At 34.3% G+C, this 17,340-nt stretch overlaps 2 long non-coding RNA genes across 14 annotated transcripts; one reads left to right on the top strand and one right to left on the bottom strand.

The window, feature by feature from the left end:
• Positions 1-4,372: 4,372 nt before the first annotated feature.
• Positions 4,373-6,578, bottom strand: LOC147484862 (uncharacterized). 4 transcript variants are annotated; one of them, XR_015206039.1, is made up of 5 exons: positions 6,343-6,578; positions 6,136-6,278; positions 5,200-5,354; positions 4,925-5,100; positions 4,373-4,726 (listed from the first exon to the last, which is right to left on the bottom strand). It is a non-coding gene; the product is annotated as an uncharacterized LOC147484862 (long non-coding RNA). The 4 variants fall into 4 exon arrangements; XR_015206036.1 differs by having other exon boundaries at positions 4,373-5,100; positions 6,343-6,575; XR_015206038.1 differs by having other exon boundaries at positions 4,373-5,100; positions 6,347-6,574.
• Positions 6,579-6,736: 158 nt separating this feature from the next.
• LOC147484861 (uncharacterized) lies at positions 6,737-15,578 on the top strand. 10 transcript variants are annotated; one of them, XR_015206030.1, is made up of 10 exons: positions 6,737-6,786; positions 7,452-7,686; positions 8,190-8,545; positions 8,629-8,856; positions 9,257-9,414; positions 10,681-11,605; positions 12,460-12,617; positions 14,212-14,345; positions 14,653-14,761; positions 15,357-15,578. It is a non-coding gene; the product is annotated as an uncharacterized LOC147484861 (long non-coding RNA). The 10 variants fall into 10 exon arrangements; XR_015206033.1 differs by lacking the exon at positions 6,737-6,786 and having other exon boundaries at positions 7,240-7,686; positions 8,216-8,545; XR_015206028.1 differs by lacking the exon at positions 6,737-6,786 and having other exon boundaries at positions 7,240-7,686.
• The last annotated feature ends 1,762 nt before the right edge of the window (positions 15,579-17,340 follow it).

Here is a 17,340-nt window from a genome sequence, read left to right as displayed (position 1 = left end):
TGTAGCTGCTTTGACAATTTTGGTCGTTGGATTCATGTGTGAAAGGTTGCCCACGGCTTAAAGTTACTTTACACCACTGCAAGCCGTAGGAACAGATCTATTGAATAATAGTTCAAAAATTGAAAAGAAAAAAAAATACAAAACTCACAAACAACGAAGTCCCTTGAAGTCTTCTAGGGTTCTCCTTGCCGTCCTTCAACCTTTGGCAACACCAACGAAAACTTTATTCTCTCTTTCTCCAAAATAGGGTTTCCTCTTATTTACGACATTTCTTTTTATTTGGTGTTATTTTTTGGCGTTTTGGATTTACAAGATATGCTCGAAATTGAGTCATTGTGTTCTTGCTGGAAGCTTGTTTAAAGATAGAATTTTGATGCTATTAATAGCGATGGAGGTACTTTGTTACTCATTTTCCCTACTGATTTTGATAATTTCAGTAGTAGTGTGTGAATGTTTTGAAATTTTGTGCATTGGGCTTTAGAGTGGTAAGTGAGTGCCCAATTTCACCTTTATGAATCGGTTTTATCAAATTGGGTTTTAAAAATGTTGGCTTTGTCAATCTATCCTTCAGTTTCTGGTAGATTTACCGAAATTTATTATTCAAAGCTTGATATTCGTAGTCAAAGCCTTTCGGGAAGACATAGTGCATTGGAGGGTTAGAACAAAATGGGAGCAACTCAGGGAGAAAGCAGCATGGATCAATGTTACAGCTACATGGAGGGAGACAAACTCAGGTGTGGATCACTATACCAAAACAGGATATTCGTAACGGTCAAAAACCGTTACTAAAAATATTTGTAACGGTTTTTTTGCGTCACAGTTTTGGCGTTTCTAATTCGTTATTAATATTAAGTAGCGGTTTAAAACCGTTACAAAATTATTTATTGTAACGGTTTTTTCCGTAACTAAAAAATATTTGCTAACGGTTTTCTTTGCTTAATTGTGTTTTCTTTTCTAACAATAGTAACGGTTTTATAGAGTTAGTAACGTTTTTTGACCGTTACTCTTTTCTAACAACAAGAAATGGTTTTTATAGAATTAGTAATGCTTTTTTTTTTTCTTCTTGATTTATAGAATTTGTAACGTTTTGGTAACGGTTTTGTTGCTTCGTAAGTGTTACTTATTACAAAGCTTAGTTCTGAGTTTTCCACCGTTACAAAACTATTTCATATATAAAAAAATAATTTCCCCAAAAAAGGTAAAACCACCATTTTTGGGAGACTACTAAACCCGGATAAAGATGCCCCCACTTATTAGGTATTCTATAATCGTCCATAACATAAACAAAAAAATACATCCAATCACATAATCTTTTATTAAAAAATCACCAAAAAAGCGTCTTTCATAAATAGGACTCGTCACGAATGAAATACACATTGTTTTCCAAATCAATGGGACTTGTCCTTAAACTCAAGCTCTCACGTCATTTGTATGCGAACTCCCACCTTCAATAGTTGCAAGCTTGGGGGATGACTTTGGGATGGTATCATCGAAAAAGTCCCTTTCATCGTGATACAACAATAGAAATAAATAAAAGAGAGTTAGGCAAGAGAAAACAAATATGTATAGATATATACTTATATCTTATTCTTAAGTAGTAGCTCCTTATACTCAAACTATATAATTCAAAAAGATAGTATGGTAGCGGACTAGTAGCAATAGAAGCATAGTATAGGCACGAAAAGTTTATGTACCGCCCCAAAACCCTATAACTTTGTCGGACACCTTGACGAAAAGACATAAAAATTTCGCGAGAATCTCCTCAGTATTTTCAACATTTCATAGACATAAATTCTATCATAACCTGAAAATCAAATAATATACTTTCATAACATATATTAAAACCTCGGACCTCGGTCATAAACCAAACTACTTTCGGATATATATTGATTAGGTAGAACCGGCCTACTTAACCATCTCGACCAATGCCGGTTAAGTCAAATAGCCAATCCTCGAATCAAAATGACACTATAAATTATATACCAAAATATCGGGTGTTATACACTATTAGTTCCAACCATAGATACACCATACATTCACACTACACCTCTATCGATGTTATATACCAAAATGACACTTTGAATATATATACACCATACATTCACACGTTTACTCATATGTAAGGACTCATCTTCCAAAACAAAACTCATGAATATTCCAAAGATTTGCATACACTTGTGACATATGAAACGAAAAAACCACACGAAGACCTTACCTTTCATTAACGCTAGGCCTCCCCTTCTTTGCTCTCCATCTACGCTCTAATCCATCTAGAATCATTTTATCACTGTTTTCCGCGTCAAGTTCAGAACCATGTTAATCAAAGATCAACAAGAAAAAAATCTATTAGGAATACACACTAAAACTAACAACAAAATTCTAAAATCCACCGTTTTCATACCTTTTCCCCTCAAACCAAGAGATTGAAACAAGATCTGCGAAGGGTGAAAAAATAGTAAAAATTAAAACTTTTGAACAACGACATAATTTTTATGAAACAATTTAAAATATTCAGCGAATATTAAGAGATAACCAACACACTTGTGTTCAAATACCATTGACAAAGCCCTACCTCGTTCTAAAACAAAATTTTGAAATCCAATTAAACCCAACACCAATAATGACAACAAGTAAAGAAAAGATTTGAAATATCTTTACTAATAACTAAAAAACCAAAGAGGAAGAAGCAAAAATAAAAAATCTAAATTTTCCAAACCCTAAAAAGAGAAGGAGAAGAAGGAGAAGAAGAAGACAAAAACTTACCTTCAATTCTTTTTAGATCGTAGTCTAGGGTTTGAGGTATCCACATCTCGCCCTCGAAAGTGAGAAAGTGAGAGAGATGAAAGTACGACATCCTTTGGTTTTGGACTGCCTTTTATTTTTCTAATTTGTTTTTTCTAACGGTATCAATGTGTTAGCTCACCTTGACAAATTAATTTCGATAATTATCCGAAATTAAGTAATGGAAAATTTTACATAGTTACGCTTTCTAAACATTAATAAGTGTGTCACGGTGAAAAAATGTTAATAAGTGAAAAAACCAAATATATATGGTGCAATATAAGAACTAACAAAGGTTTATAAGAAGAAAACCAAACAGATTATAAATGGTAACTGGACTCCATAATGAGAATGTCCATAGCAGATACCCACTCTTATCTATTTTCAACACCAATCTCCTGCATATGCACAAAATGATTCTAGGTTTAGCCTAGATGAGTTGGTATAGATTTTCACAATACATACTTTTGGACAAATGAAAGTGATCGTAATTGTTTAATAGTGCATGAGAAACTATTTGACGACGGATAAATAGTCTTGAGGAAAGAGATTTCTGCAGTCACATGAATCTTCCTTGGTACAGCACTTGAGTGATTCAATATGTGTCTGCAAAACATGACAGACCAAAAAATTTAATGTATGATATTTTACTTTATTCTAAGGACGCATGTGTGTGTCTGAGAAAGGACTTCCCTAAACTAGACTACTAGAGAAATACTATACGTCCAATACTTACCTCATTTCCTCCTATAATTGATCAATATTTTATTGCAGAATTATGCCAACATTGGTTGCAGCGGTAATTCTTTATGAGTTCAACAGAGGAACTTCTTAATGCAATCCTCAATGAAGATCCCATTAACCGGGTTAAAAGGAAAATCAAAAAGTGAAATAAATGTCGATAATTTAAATTACCATGAAAGCAATAGAAGTCTAATTGGAACATAAAACATATCTTGAAGCACTAATAACCAAATCCCGAATGCACATACAAGGGAATCACTACCATCTAACAATGGGGACAAAGGCAAGCCGCGGAAAAACTTCGGAACCCATTGAGTCAAGCAGACGCGCAAATAGAAAAGATAAAGACAAAGCAATAGATGAACAAAGAGGCAATGAAATACGTTACTCATATGCTTTCATAATGGGTTGACTATTTAATGCTACCACACCTTGGTGAATGGTGAATATTTGGACCAAGCATCAACTTAATTGACGATTTTGAAAATCTTGGATCAAAATCTTTATTAAAGGACAATGGCTTTCTTTTCCCCCATCTAAAAGACTTCCACAGATTGAATAAATGGGATTACTTAAAGTAAATTTTCGGTTTAGAGTTCTCAACGGTTATGGACTTATTATATGAATGTGCCTTTTCACGCTCGGACTTGACATCTCCAAGTACCCCGTGTTTTAAACACACGAAGAATAGTTTGTAGGGTGCACATAAGCTGATAGGCCACAAACAGATGTATATATTTTTATAGAGGACCCATCTAATGATAACACCCTTTTGTTTTCGTGACCAAAACCTAACCCATACAATGTTTTTAGACATACGCTTACACGCTTTACACTATTGCTACCATTTTAAAGAGCATTCTTAACATGTATTACAAACTTGCAACCAAAAAACTTATCCTAGCAAAGGTAACTCAGATTTCTAGTCCTCTAAAGACAAAGGCTTATACTTGGCTTAATGTATTTCTTTTACATTTCTCGTTTTAATATAAATTTGATACTTTGGTAAAAGAACACATATTCAGAAGCCAACTTAGATCTGATACGAAGAAGAGAATCCTGCAAGAAGAATAAGGATCTCATATAAATACTTATCAATCAAAAGTATAAAAACGTTTCGAACCTGAGATGAACAGTTCCTACACGCTAAAGCACTGCAAAGGATTCCATCAAACGGGCCAAGTAGGTATTGCTGCTCACGCTAAAAGAACAAATAGTAGTAAGCAATTCAACTACCAAACAGTCCAAGTACTATGCAACGTACTTTCGTCAAAATTAAAGCTTCTCCCAATTCCTTCCACCCGACACAAGCTTCTAAACAGTCTAGAAGGTAGGAAAAATAACAAAAATGGATGTAAACTATAAACTTAATTGATTACAAATGGATGTATGTATTCACCTCTGTTGAAGGCAAGTTACTACAAGACAACTTACTCCTCTTCTCCTCACAGGAAGCTTCCTCTGAAGCTTTTCATCAGACCATACCTTTTCTATCTCTTGCCCATAGCCTAAGAGTGTTCAGAGGCTCAGAGCCCATAGCCAGTATAATGGGCTCGTGAGAAATTATCACATTACCTGCAGAATAGAGTTCATTCAGGACAAACATCGTATATTTTATTACCCTACTTCAAATAAGTAAATAGAATGTCAATTTGTGTTGCAAAGGTTCGGTACAAGTGTCGAGTGTCAGCTTTAGACATCAGTGCAGAGATTCGGGCGTGGCATGAAGTACCCATGCAACAAAGAATATCATCAACTCCAGTGGATAAAGTTACTGTTACTCTCCCAGTATAGGTGTTCCATAAATACTTGGAAATCGGGTGTCACATCTGCTCCATAAATAGGGGTATAGTATTCAGAACAAGGAGGGGTGTCCATTTATAATTGCATCAGGTAGTTAATTGGAATTATGAAGTGAATTGATCATGATAAAACAGGCATTGTGTAATGGAACAAATGAACAAACATAAAGATGAAATAATAATGTAAATTTGATATAAAACCAAACACAAACTATGTTACAAAACCTCAATAAGCATACACTATAGTTTCCATATAAGGGAGTAACCTTTCGAAGATTCATTAAACTCTCACCTATATAGTTAAGAAAGTAAACTAATAGCAGGAAGCATTGAAACTTACGCAAGTAAACATTCTAACAAATGTACAGGCGTTGTTGGAAGTATTATAACTTAAGCAAGCATAATTTCTTTGAATTTACAATCAGTCCAAGCTAATCTTGCTTACAACAAACTGCAAGTGTTATGGTTTCAAGATAGGACACCTTTTGTTGTTTCCAAGAAGGTTAGCATACTTTGAACAATAACCTTCATGACATCAAATCAAGCAAGAATGGGAAGAATATCTTTTTAAAAAACATTAATGTAACACTGTTTACCTGGCAGCACTATATAAGATGAGTTAAGTCAGATTTTATAGTCGTCTAATCAGTTTCCAATTGTTGAAAAGTCTTAGAGAATACTGAATTCATGTAATCAGTTTTGAAACTCACCAAACACCTAGTCACATACCAGTGGCTATCCCACAGAGCGGCGCTATTGAAACATGCTAATATATAAAATGAAAAACCAGAAGCCGATTTCAACATACCTCAAGTTTAAGATTTGGCACTTCAAGACAAATAATTCCGGCAGCAGGCATATCAAAACTCCATTGATCTTCATGTCGCCAATAGCTATAATAATTTAGATCTTGCATCATGCAAGACCGATTGTTCAGGAGATTCGCAGGACCTACAACTATAGAAATTAGTTAAAGATCTTCAACCATGAGAACTACTACACAAGCAGTACTTACTTACGGCGGCAGAGTGAGAGGACACAAGCAGCGAACCCCAAAATTAAAAGCCTGAAATTTTCATCTATTTTATTTTAGTTAAGAGGGGTTGTGAAAAGCCTGAAATTTTCGGTTGAGTTTAATTCTTTTCAGTTTCCCTCGTACCAAAATTTCTAATTTTCAGTTTAACTTTTTTCCCAGTTTATTTTGAGTTTGAAGAACGTTTGCCTGACGATAACTGCCCGCAACAAAATTAAGTAAAAACGTTAGAAATTAATTCAATTATTACTGAAAATTAAAGTAACGCTTTACAATAGTTCCTTACGGCAATAAAATAGTAGCAAGTCACTTACGTTAAAAAACCGTTACAAATAAAAAAAAGTGTGCGTTACAAATATCCAATTTTGGTGTAGTGGATAGCTGTGCGAGACATGGTGCATCATTGCAAAATGGAGAAAGTAAATGGTGGGACAACAAACCTCCTTTTGTGAGAAATCTAGAGAACCACTATACTACTTACTTCCGTTTCATAAGCTAAATGTAGGATGTAATAGGTAGGTACACAACTAAGGATACCCATACTATACAGTTCTTAACACTTCTTATTCTTTTTCCTTGTAACCTTTTATTCTTTTAATCAATTACCTTTTAGCTTGCTATTCGTTCTTATTTGGTAGAACTGAGGAGTGGGGTATTTCTTTTTAAGGAAAATTAGGGTCATTTATATATTTTTTTGTTTGAAAATAGAGTCATTAATTTGTTAGTAAATGCCTACTGCCTTTGGAAATCATGAAGCAGTTGGTTGAGCTATTCATAGGACTAACCGGCAGGAAAGTTGGTTGAGCTATTCATAGGACTAACCGGTAGGAAATCGTGAAGCAGTTGGATGAGCTATTCATAGGACTAACCGGCCAGGAAAGTTTTGCACTAAATGTTACAGAAGTTTGCCATGAACATTGTGTTTCCCTCGAGTCAAGCCCATTCTATAATTCCAGAAGCAAACTAATTTATTCGGTTGTTGTTTATGTAGTGAGCTAACTTTAATGACATATATGTCAAATTAAGGAAAAGAAATATAAGAATACTTTGTTACCTGTATTACATCATTGCTATTTGTTATGTGAACTCAGGTTAATGCTAGTGGTTACTTGAGTTCCTTGTCTGCATTAGAGAACCTATATAGGTGGAGTGCAACTCTTACTGATCTACCACAAGCAATTTTTCTAAAAGAGATGTGATACTAAGGCCCTTGCTGGTGAAGTAGTTATAAGCTTCTATCATAGCATGGTCATAGCTTCTAGAACATATAGTGAAGGTTAGACAAAGGTGGACTAACACGAATTGTCGACCTCATCCAGTGTGCAGGTTAGACATTTGAAACTTTAGTAGTTTGTTTTCATTAATTATGCATGAAATTTACCTTTATTTACTGAATTACTTGTAGTTGGCAGTGAACATATATATATTTCCATAAACAATTGATTTCTCATAGTTTATTTCCTTTCATTACATGTAGAACTTCTTTTTAATCATTCATATATTTATGTTCTATTCTCTTACATATAAAAATGATGGGCCTTGCCTTTCATGCAAGGGACTAACTTGACAAAGGGTACCCTTACCATTTTAATTTTCCATAGACACTTTATCCCCTCCCTTGTTAGTTTCTCAATGTAATCGATGCATAATTTGCCTGATGATACAACTGCCTTGAGAATCAAAACTTTAGTGTGGGGTTTTGTTTGTTGAGTCTTATGGTAAGTAGATTTCAGATTGTGTAGTTTTGGTTTCTTCGTTTTTTTTTTCTTTCATTTCTATTTCTTCGTTTGTATCTTTCTAATTTCTCTTCTACTCTCTACATATATGAGAACTGGGATGACATTCCATCTACTAGAAGAGGCAACCATCCATGCTTGGATTCTGAGAAAGATCTTGTACTTTGTGCGTGGAAGCTCCCGGACCCAGGTTCCTTGAGATTGAGACTTTGGTCCAAGTACTCTTTCATTGCATTATTATCCTGGTGTTTAAATCTCCCAGGAACTTTACTGGTTTACGACGATAGCTTTCAACTTTGACATGTTGATAGGATAGAATTTATTGAACCTTGCATGGATGCTGGCCCCATAAGGAGCGTAAGAAACTTTTCTACTACTTCAATGGAAATTTAGGCCCAGCTTATGAAAATGGAAGGCCTAATTACCTAAAGCTACGTATGTAAACTGAGGTACATTTTTTTAAATGTTATGTATTTCTTTCATACCATTTCGACACCAATGTGATGACATTGTTTTGATTATACAATTATAGCATGGGAATCAGGCAGAAACTGGCAGAAGAATTTGGGTCAATCCCTGACAAAGAAGGGAAACTTGGGAAACATCATACCGAAGATGTGATTGTGACTCCACTGTGTGTTCCAATAATTATTATGAGGATCTTGCCACCTCTGTTTTCTGTGTTGTATTACCTGGAGATGGTTGGAGTGGTCACATAGAAAATATTGTCTTACATGGATGCATTCCTATGGTCATTCAGGTATTAAGTCCAATTACTAGCTTTTACCAGAATTTGGAAAAAGGTTATAGAAGTATATTGTAAGCCTGAAATTAGGATGGAAGGTGTGCAGTTCATCAGAGAACCTCTGATTTAAATCTCCCTCTATGCATGCAGACCCATACTTGCAAGTTGTAAATTTGTATTTTTGTTTTAATTCTACACCTTTCCTCTGGATGGGATATTCTTATTGTATGAAAATATGCTGAAATATGAAAGCTTTACCGTCCAAATTCGTGAAGATGAGATTTCCAACTTCACAAAGATTCTTCGGGTAGTTGTTTCTTTCTATAGGTTCTAATGTGGTTCAAAATGAGCAAGTTATTACTTATTAATTAAGTATAAACTAAATTATATTCCTTTCACTCTTCTTCTTTCGCAGAGTTTTAACGAGACTGAAATAGATTTTATGTCTGCAAAGGTTCTTATATCGTGATTTTGTTTTTTTTTAGGCTGAGAGACAGAGAAGTCTCTATGGTCTCATGGATGATTGGGCTATATAGTTTTTAAGATTAAATGAAGATGACGTTTTCCTAAAAGGTTAGTTTATATACCAATCCTACTCCGGTTATAATTCCTACTCAATGACCATCACTTGTCTAGGTAAAGTGCAACTCTTATTGTGGTAAGTGGTGATTTTTTAATAAATTGTAAGGCCAAGGACTTTTGGAATCTTGTTTATTATAATGATTTTATCCTTCTTCCTCATAAGACCAGCTCGCTTAGACGAGCATTTGCGTTTTAATTATCTTTGTCACCTCGTATTTTGAGTAACTAAAAAATAGTAGAAATAAATTAAAGGTTTTTCTGGATTTTGATTGTGACCGAGTTTTTCTGGATTTTAAGCATATATCTTCAATTAGAAGGTTGTTTAAAGGCTTGCTGGAATCAATTAGAAAAAGCTGCCTTCTGTTGCCACGAAAGAGGATTTGGACTTCTCTTTGTATTTCTATTCTTTGAGAACTCGGAAATTTTGCTCCCCTCCCCCCGGTACACTGGTCTACTCCTGGCCATAATTCCTACCCATAGACCATCACTTTGCTAGAAGTTTATAGCTATTTCATTGACTTGAGTGTTTAAGTTTGTAATTGATTGGTCATGGATATTGTTTCTTTACATGTCTTGTGATGGTATTAATTGCTATTTCAAGTTTTGTTGCACCTTGGAGATATTCACATTTTGCATGCATTCAATTTGCAGCTTTTCTTCCATAGTTAACAAGTGCGTTTACACATAGGTTTTAAGGGTATTGCACTGGGTGTTGTCTCTTAGAGTTCATATTCATGTCTCTTAATTTCTTGTATCATTTGTTTGTTAGAAAAAGTTGTCATTCAACTAATTAAGAGTATCTTTGGTTGCCATTAACTAAAGTTAAGTTAACATAAATTTACTAAGATGGGCATACATAGCACCAATAAAGAGTGTCTTTGGGTGTTTTAATGAGTTTACTAAGATGGGCATACGTAGCATTATCACATTGCAGCATTGTATTTATTGGCATGTGCTTTTACGTTACTTGTTAAGCTTACATAACTAGATACGTCTGATTTTCAATTTCTATGTGGTAACTACTTGTTGTTGCGACTGCCATGAGGATCAATTCATATAACCACTTGTTGGAGTTCTTCATGATAGTATATAGGTGTATATATAAGTTGTATTTTGTGCTAGGAATTGTTTTTTGAGTTTGGGTAGTAGTTGGTAGTTAAATTGATTTGTTTTGTGAAGTTTGGTTCTTTTTTAGGGCCCAAACAATTTTTTTTTTTCTTTTTTTGTTTTAATTGTATTTTGTTTGTTGTTTTGAAGCTAAATCTGACGATTGCCTGAGATATATGGGATTGTGGTAATGGGCAGCTTAAAGTGCTTGAAGGTTTCTATGTCGGTTCACCTAATACAAGTATCATCAAAGGGTTAGTTTAAATTAAACTAAGGGCATTGTGAAGGTTGGATAACTTAGAAATCGATCAAAGCTGAATTCACTACAACAAATGGCCTTTTCAGCGACGAAACTTTTAGCAACGTTAGGAAAGCGTAGGCAATAGATACTATCAGCGACACTTTTTATCGTCGGTAATAGTTTTTTGTCTCCAAGATAAAATTATGACTTTAACGATGCTTGTATCGTCCTAAATAGTATTGTGAGACATCAAAAATATTGTAGCTAAATTTTCAGCGACGTTAAATGCGTAGTTAAATAGTTTGTAAGTTTCGGCGATGATAATAGCGTCAGTAGTTGTCAGAGCATTTGAGACGCTTATAAAGATCGTCAGTAATTTGGTATCTTTAGCGGCACTCAATTCTGTCGAAAATTGTTTTCCAGTCTTTCCCAATTTTCCAGTGCCAATATTTTCATTACTGGGTGCCTATTGTTTTGAAATTGGAGTCCAAAAAATCAAAAGAATCGGTAAAACCGTAAAAACGGTAGAAAAAGAATAAAAAATAAAAGAAACCCTATGCTCTTCTGCCTCTTCCTCGAGTTCCTCCCAACCAAGTTTCCCTCCATCTCTTTCTCTCTCTCTCAATCAGATTAGAATAGAAGGCAACCTTTTTGTTTTTGTTTAATTAATCCTTCTAGTTTTTTTTTTTTTTTGTTAAATTTAGATTTTTTGTGTACAGAGCATTCCGTAATTGCAAGAGATTCACTCTCCTTTAAATCGGATTGGAACGGAATGAGATTAGAAGAGGGGTTTCTAATTTAATCTCCCTTCTTCATTCGTTCAACCAAAGCTTGGTAAGTTGCAAGGAAAAATTCTTTCATTAAACTTGTTTGTAGGAAATTCAGATGGGAAAGTTGTGATTTTTTCATTCAATTTCAGTTCCTTCACTGCCCAACCACTAAAATACATTTGTATGGTTTGACTCTGGGTTGTTATTGAAGTAGAAGAAAGGGCTTTGTTTTTGGCCGGTTATATATATTTTTTCAACAACTTGATTCTTAGAAATTTAATAGCGTGGTAGTCTTTTTATAGTAAATATTGTTGGACACTATGTTTGCTTGCTTGTGAAATACCAACTACTGTGCTCTTAATTGTTGATGTGTCGTGTCTGGAACTGCTCGGATTCTGGAAGTTAAGTTATGTGCAAGGCTTCACAGTATTGGAACATAGTTGGTTTTGCATTCAATTGGTAAATGGGTGTGAAAATTAAGTTAAATATTGTAGGATGCTAATAATTTAATATGGACTGTTGGTTATGCATTTTATTTGGAGTGTCGTAGGTACTGTGAGAGTACCAAACTTGAGTCAAATTGCAATGTGTTAATACTTTAATTTGAAACACATTGGGTACTGCACATGGGAAAACACTAAACAATGTAAATATGACAGTTTTCTTTCTCTCTGATGTGTTGATAGGCTTTAGCCTTTCATTTGTTAGACTTGTGATCCATATATCTATAACTCCTAGCTAGTAGATTATTGATGTTACTTATAATGGATGAATAGTTGTTTTGTTATTTGGAATATAGGTGTAAGTGCAGGTAGAAGATTTCTCTCTAATTAGTCATATTTTGTGTGAAACTTTTAGTCTGGCTATCTACTTAATTGCATGCCTTTATTATGTGGTGTGTAACACAACTCCCAATAGTGGTATGTGGTTTCTACATTGTATGTTGATGAGGGCAGATGATGCAATGAGCCTTCTAGCAAAGTTTCGTACATTAACCTGAGATAGAATTGATGCCCAACAAGCAAGAATCAACGAGCACCAGCATGCATTAGACTTTCTCTTGTCAAAGTTTCAAGGTACGTAGTCCTTGATTGTAGTAGAATTCATAGTTCGTTTTTTTTTTTGTTTATATAACTTTTGGTGTTTTATCTGAGGCTAGCACATAGGTGTGTCTACTTTTTTTAATGATATTCAAGGGAGATGTTTGTGGATCAGTTTAATTATTGGTGTGGAATCGCTATGGTTTTTTTTTTTTTTTTTTTTTTTTTTTTTTTTTTTTAAGTAAATTTTATTCAATTGGTTGCACAATGTGGTACAAGTGTTAGAGAAGCTCACTTACAATTACAAGATGCAACCAGTGCACAAGCGGACTAGATACCTCCTAAGACCTCTTAGCACTACCCAATGCTCCCTTTATATTTTGTTGTTGGTTTTGTTGTTTTTCTTTTAGTTTCTTATATTGCTTAAAGAGTCCGTTGTTACTTCCTCATAAAGGACGGGTTATGTTGTATTGTTGTCCAAGTATGTTGCTACTTGTGAATTGCTTTTTCTTTAAATTTTCTAGCAGTTCTTGTAAGTATGTTGCGACTTGCGAATTGCTTTTTCTTTAAATTTTCTAGCAGTTCTTTAAAAGGGTTGATGTTGGTTTTTATTTATCTAGAAGGAACAATTGAAAAAGGTGGTGTTAATTATTTGGTTTGGGTTTAGGGAGATATACTACTATGGTAGAATTTAGGAACTTTGTACTAATTAGTTATTTGTTTGCATTAACAATGGGAACTTTGGGTTAATAATTAGTTATTTGTTTTATATTTAGTAACGATGCTTTGCAATCGATAGTTTAAGTAAAGAATTTGTGTTCACCTACATTGGATAGTCATAGTGGTATTGACAATTGCATGTATGTTAGTATGTACAATTGTTCAAAATAATTCACTGTTATTAGTTTTGAAAGAAGAGATACTAAACAAATAAAAATCGGGTGGTATTGGCTATTTGGTTAGTGAAGTGACAATGAATTTTGCACGGACTTTGGATTTGGTACTTGATGTACTTTGAGTTCTTGGACTTAATAATTGATTTAACGAAAGCTTCATAAGTTTCAACATCAATGTATTATTATATCTGTGAGTGGCTTCTTTCACCATTTTTTAGTATAGTGAATCAAGGGAGTGCCATTAACACCAAATGGAACTTAGGTCCTGACTTAACGGTACTCTTGCCAGCTTTAGCTTATGTTATGCTAGGCTCATTTCATATCTGATCTATTTTGGTGTCATTTATATGCTTTCTCTAGCAAAACTGTTTGCTAGTGTTTTTTTTTTTGTCATATAAAGTATAAAAATATAATATAATGGAGTTAAAACTTTAGTTTCGTTTAGGTAACAATTACTACAAACTTTTGTGGTTGGTTGACACAAGGGTGATTTTGTGTCAGAACACAGGTTCTGAAGTTAATAATCTTTTGGGTTGTGCTTGTGACACTAAAATTCACCCTAATGTTCAACTAAGTTTAATTTTTAGTATACTTAGATCTAAGTTTGAGTTGCACTTGAGTATGTGACAGTTAAGCTTGGCATTTAATAAAAAGAAAAGCAAGTGTTCTTGAAATGAATTGCTTTTTTTCTTAGGTATTTTATGGTGTCCTATTTCAATATTTTGTTGTTGTAGTGAATAAGAAGCCATTGGACTTCAAACTCTTGAACTTGTTGGTTAAACCATTGATGGAGATGAGCATGGACACTCCGTACTTTGCAGCTTGTGCTCAGCGTCGCATACATCATACCAGAGCTCAATTTTGTGAGGTAGTTTCCAACTTAAATAAAGCAACTTCCTTGTTCTAGTTTTTTTCACTAATGCACAGACATCTTGTAAAGACGAGTTCTTGTCCTTCTATGAAGGCATTATTTCTTTTGAGTATCGGATTTGTTGTCTAATAACACATGGGCGTGACATTGCCATTGGATCTTTCTTGTACTCCATGGTTCTCTCCATATGTGTACTTCTTTTGGTCTTATTGTCTTACTATTTTGTTTGCAACCTCAACACCTGTTTGATTGAGATGCTAAAGTTCCTGGATATGAATGTTGTTTGATCTACTTTGTTCTGCAGGTCACCAGACAATTCCAGAAGCTAGTTCTGCCCAGAAGTTGTCATATTTCTTCGAACTCTACTAATGTCAACATTGGAGGCAGAACCCAGATCACTTCAGCATTCTCAAGTATGATCTAACCCAAGTCAATGAATTTCTCCTTGCATTGAGAACAAAATTTCACTAGGAGTTCACTCTTTGCTACACATTTTAACAACACACCGAACCCCCCCCGCGTAGTTTTATAGATGATTTACATGAAACTACATGATCTTTGAATGATCAAAATGAACTGTTTGAAGATCTTATTTAGTAGTGTTTGAAGTCAATTGACTTGAATGTTATAAATGCTCATTTGTCTTACACTCTTACCCAACCTTAAGTTTAGTAATCAGCCACTTCCTTAATGAGATAATTCTCACAAAGTGCACTCTCTTGCTAGTTTTTCCATTCCTAGGAGATGGTGTTGGAGCCAAAATCTTTGGTTACAATGTTGCCTTTGTTCACCTGCACAAAGATGCCTCTTTTAGGCTGATGTGAAGTTATCTTATGCACTTCCTTTAAATCACTTGGATTTCATAAGCTTGACATATTGCGTTGTTATTGTTCTTTCAATTGATAACTTCGGCAATTTTTTGACTTTGTACAGTAATAATGTCAACATTTACCTTTTCCTATCTCATTTTTTTTATAGCGATTTGATTTGTATGATTATTGTTTGCAGATTGACTTATACCCAATAAAAGTGGTTTGGTGTTACAAGAGTTTGCGAAGCAGGGTGTAATTTATGATCTTTTTGTGAAGACAAAATTCAAAAGAGAACCATGTAATTATGCGCACAAATGCCCAATAGACGATTTTATGTAACTCCATTTCTGTTTTAGATTGTAACAATTATTAATTAACTCACTCATACAAGCTTACTTCTGGAAAATTTGTTGGTCATTTTATGTTCTTGTGCTATTTTTTTTTATATGTTTTCATTTTAAGTTTAATTGTTGTATGTTAGTGAAATTAATTGTTTCTAAAAAAAATAGAATATTTTGATTATGCAAAGAAAAAAAAAAGGATAAAAAATAGCAAAACTTTCAATGACAATACCATATTGGTATCAAATACCGTGTAATTATAAAATCAAAATATTTGACCATTAGTAATGCTTTTGGCTACGAAAATGAAACTGGCCCTAAAACAAACTAAACAAATTTCGTCCCAAGGCCCAACCAAACAATCTAACTCAGTTCTGACCCAACAACTAACAAATGTTTAGGCCCAAAACCAAACTAACTTAGTTCCGGCCCAACCAACAAAAGTTAAAGACTTTGGCCCAAAGCCCAAGCCAAACCAACAGGTCATCTTCCTCACCTGGTGAGCAGCTCTCCTCCACCACCACCACCACTCGTCCTCCATCCCCTCTCGGTTTCACTCCTCATCAAAAACCAAACAACTTTAATTAACCCACCACACCCTTTTAACAACTGTCGAGATCTCTCCCTAATCTAGATCTTGACCGCCATTAACAAATCTTCAAGCTCCCAAACAGCGCCTCTCATCAATACTCACACACACTCACTACCACCAACCGTTGGTTCAACCCAAAACACCTAGATTATGACCACCTGCAAATTTCAATTAGTAGTCTCAATGATTTTTGGCTCGCGCCGCCATTAACAGCTTCCCCAATGCGAGCTTCGACAGAACCCAACCAAACCTCAATTCACATGCCCAACACTTTACAATAACAACCAAAAACTCTTCAACCATACCACAACAATAAAAGTTCAAACCACATCAAAAGAGTTCAAACAAATAAAAGCAGGACGATTCTTGGGCTCGCGCCGCCATTAACGAGCCCATATAGCTTCAGCACTCCATTTTTCAGAGTTCCACCAATTCCGACAATTTTCAATAATTTAGCAAAACAATATATTAATATTTAACCAATTTAACAATAACGACAAGATTAATCACATAAGAGAAGAAGCATAAAAATAAGCGGAAACATTGTACTACAATAAAACTGTTATCTCTGTATAGACGAGAAAATAGAAAACTAAACTACTCACATTAATTAAAAGCTCCACGAATCCCTCATAGTCGTTGCGCTCTAACTCTCTAACAAGCGAGTTTTTTTTATCTCCGCCTCCATTTTATTTTATTTTTATCCAAAAAATATATTCTCTGGAAAAATATGAATATATATTCCTAGGTTTGAAACCTAAGCCCAACACAGACTCGGGCCCAGAAATCAGGCCCACATATCCCAAATCCTATCCAACAAATTTTAAATAAATAAATTAATTAATTAATAAATAAATAAATATGGATTACAAATACGGGCATTACAGATACATCAAGAAAATTAGATCTTATAAGTTTTATGAAGTTTTCCCAATGATGAGATAAATTAGTTAAAAATTAACTTGAATGTTATCAATTTTGACATCAAGCTTTTGTTAAATATGATATTCAGGTGTGCAATTGAGACTGGGGAACTTAATGTGAAGTTTACAGTTTTTAAGTTTACAACAACTTTGACCACTGAATTTAAAAAAACATTCCCAAGGAAAATTTCCGAAAGAGCTTGGCCATATGGCCGGGTAAAACCCTTGTCTATATACTAAAGCAAAGACCTCTTATTGAGGATTTTCTCTCTCCTATGTGACACTCTAATATGAGAGTTAGTTTTTTTCTTTCCTATGTGGCAC

This window comes from Coptis chinensis, chromosome 8 (assembly GCF_015680905.1).
Source record: "Coptis chinensis isolate HL-2020 chromosome 8, ASM1568090v1, whole genome shotgun sequence".
In the NCBI taxonomy this organism is placed as follows: Eukaryota; Viridiplantae; Streptophyta; class Magnoliopsida; order Ranunculales; family Ranunculaceae; genus Coptis; species Coptis chinensis.
Note: the sequence above shows the minus strand (reverse complement) of the source record. Positions and strands in the feature narration are given on the sequence as shown.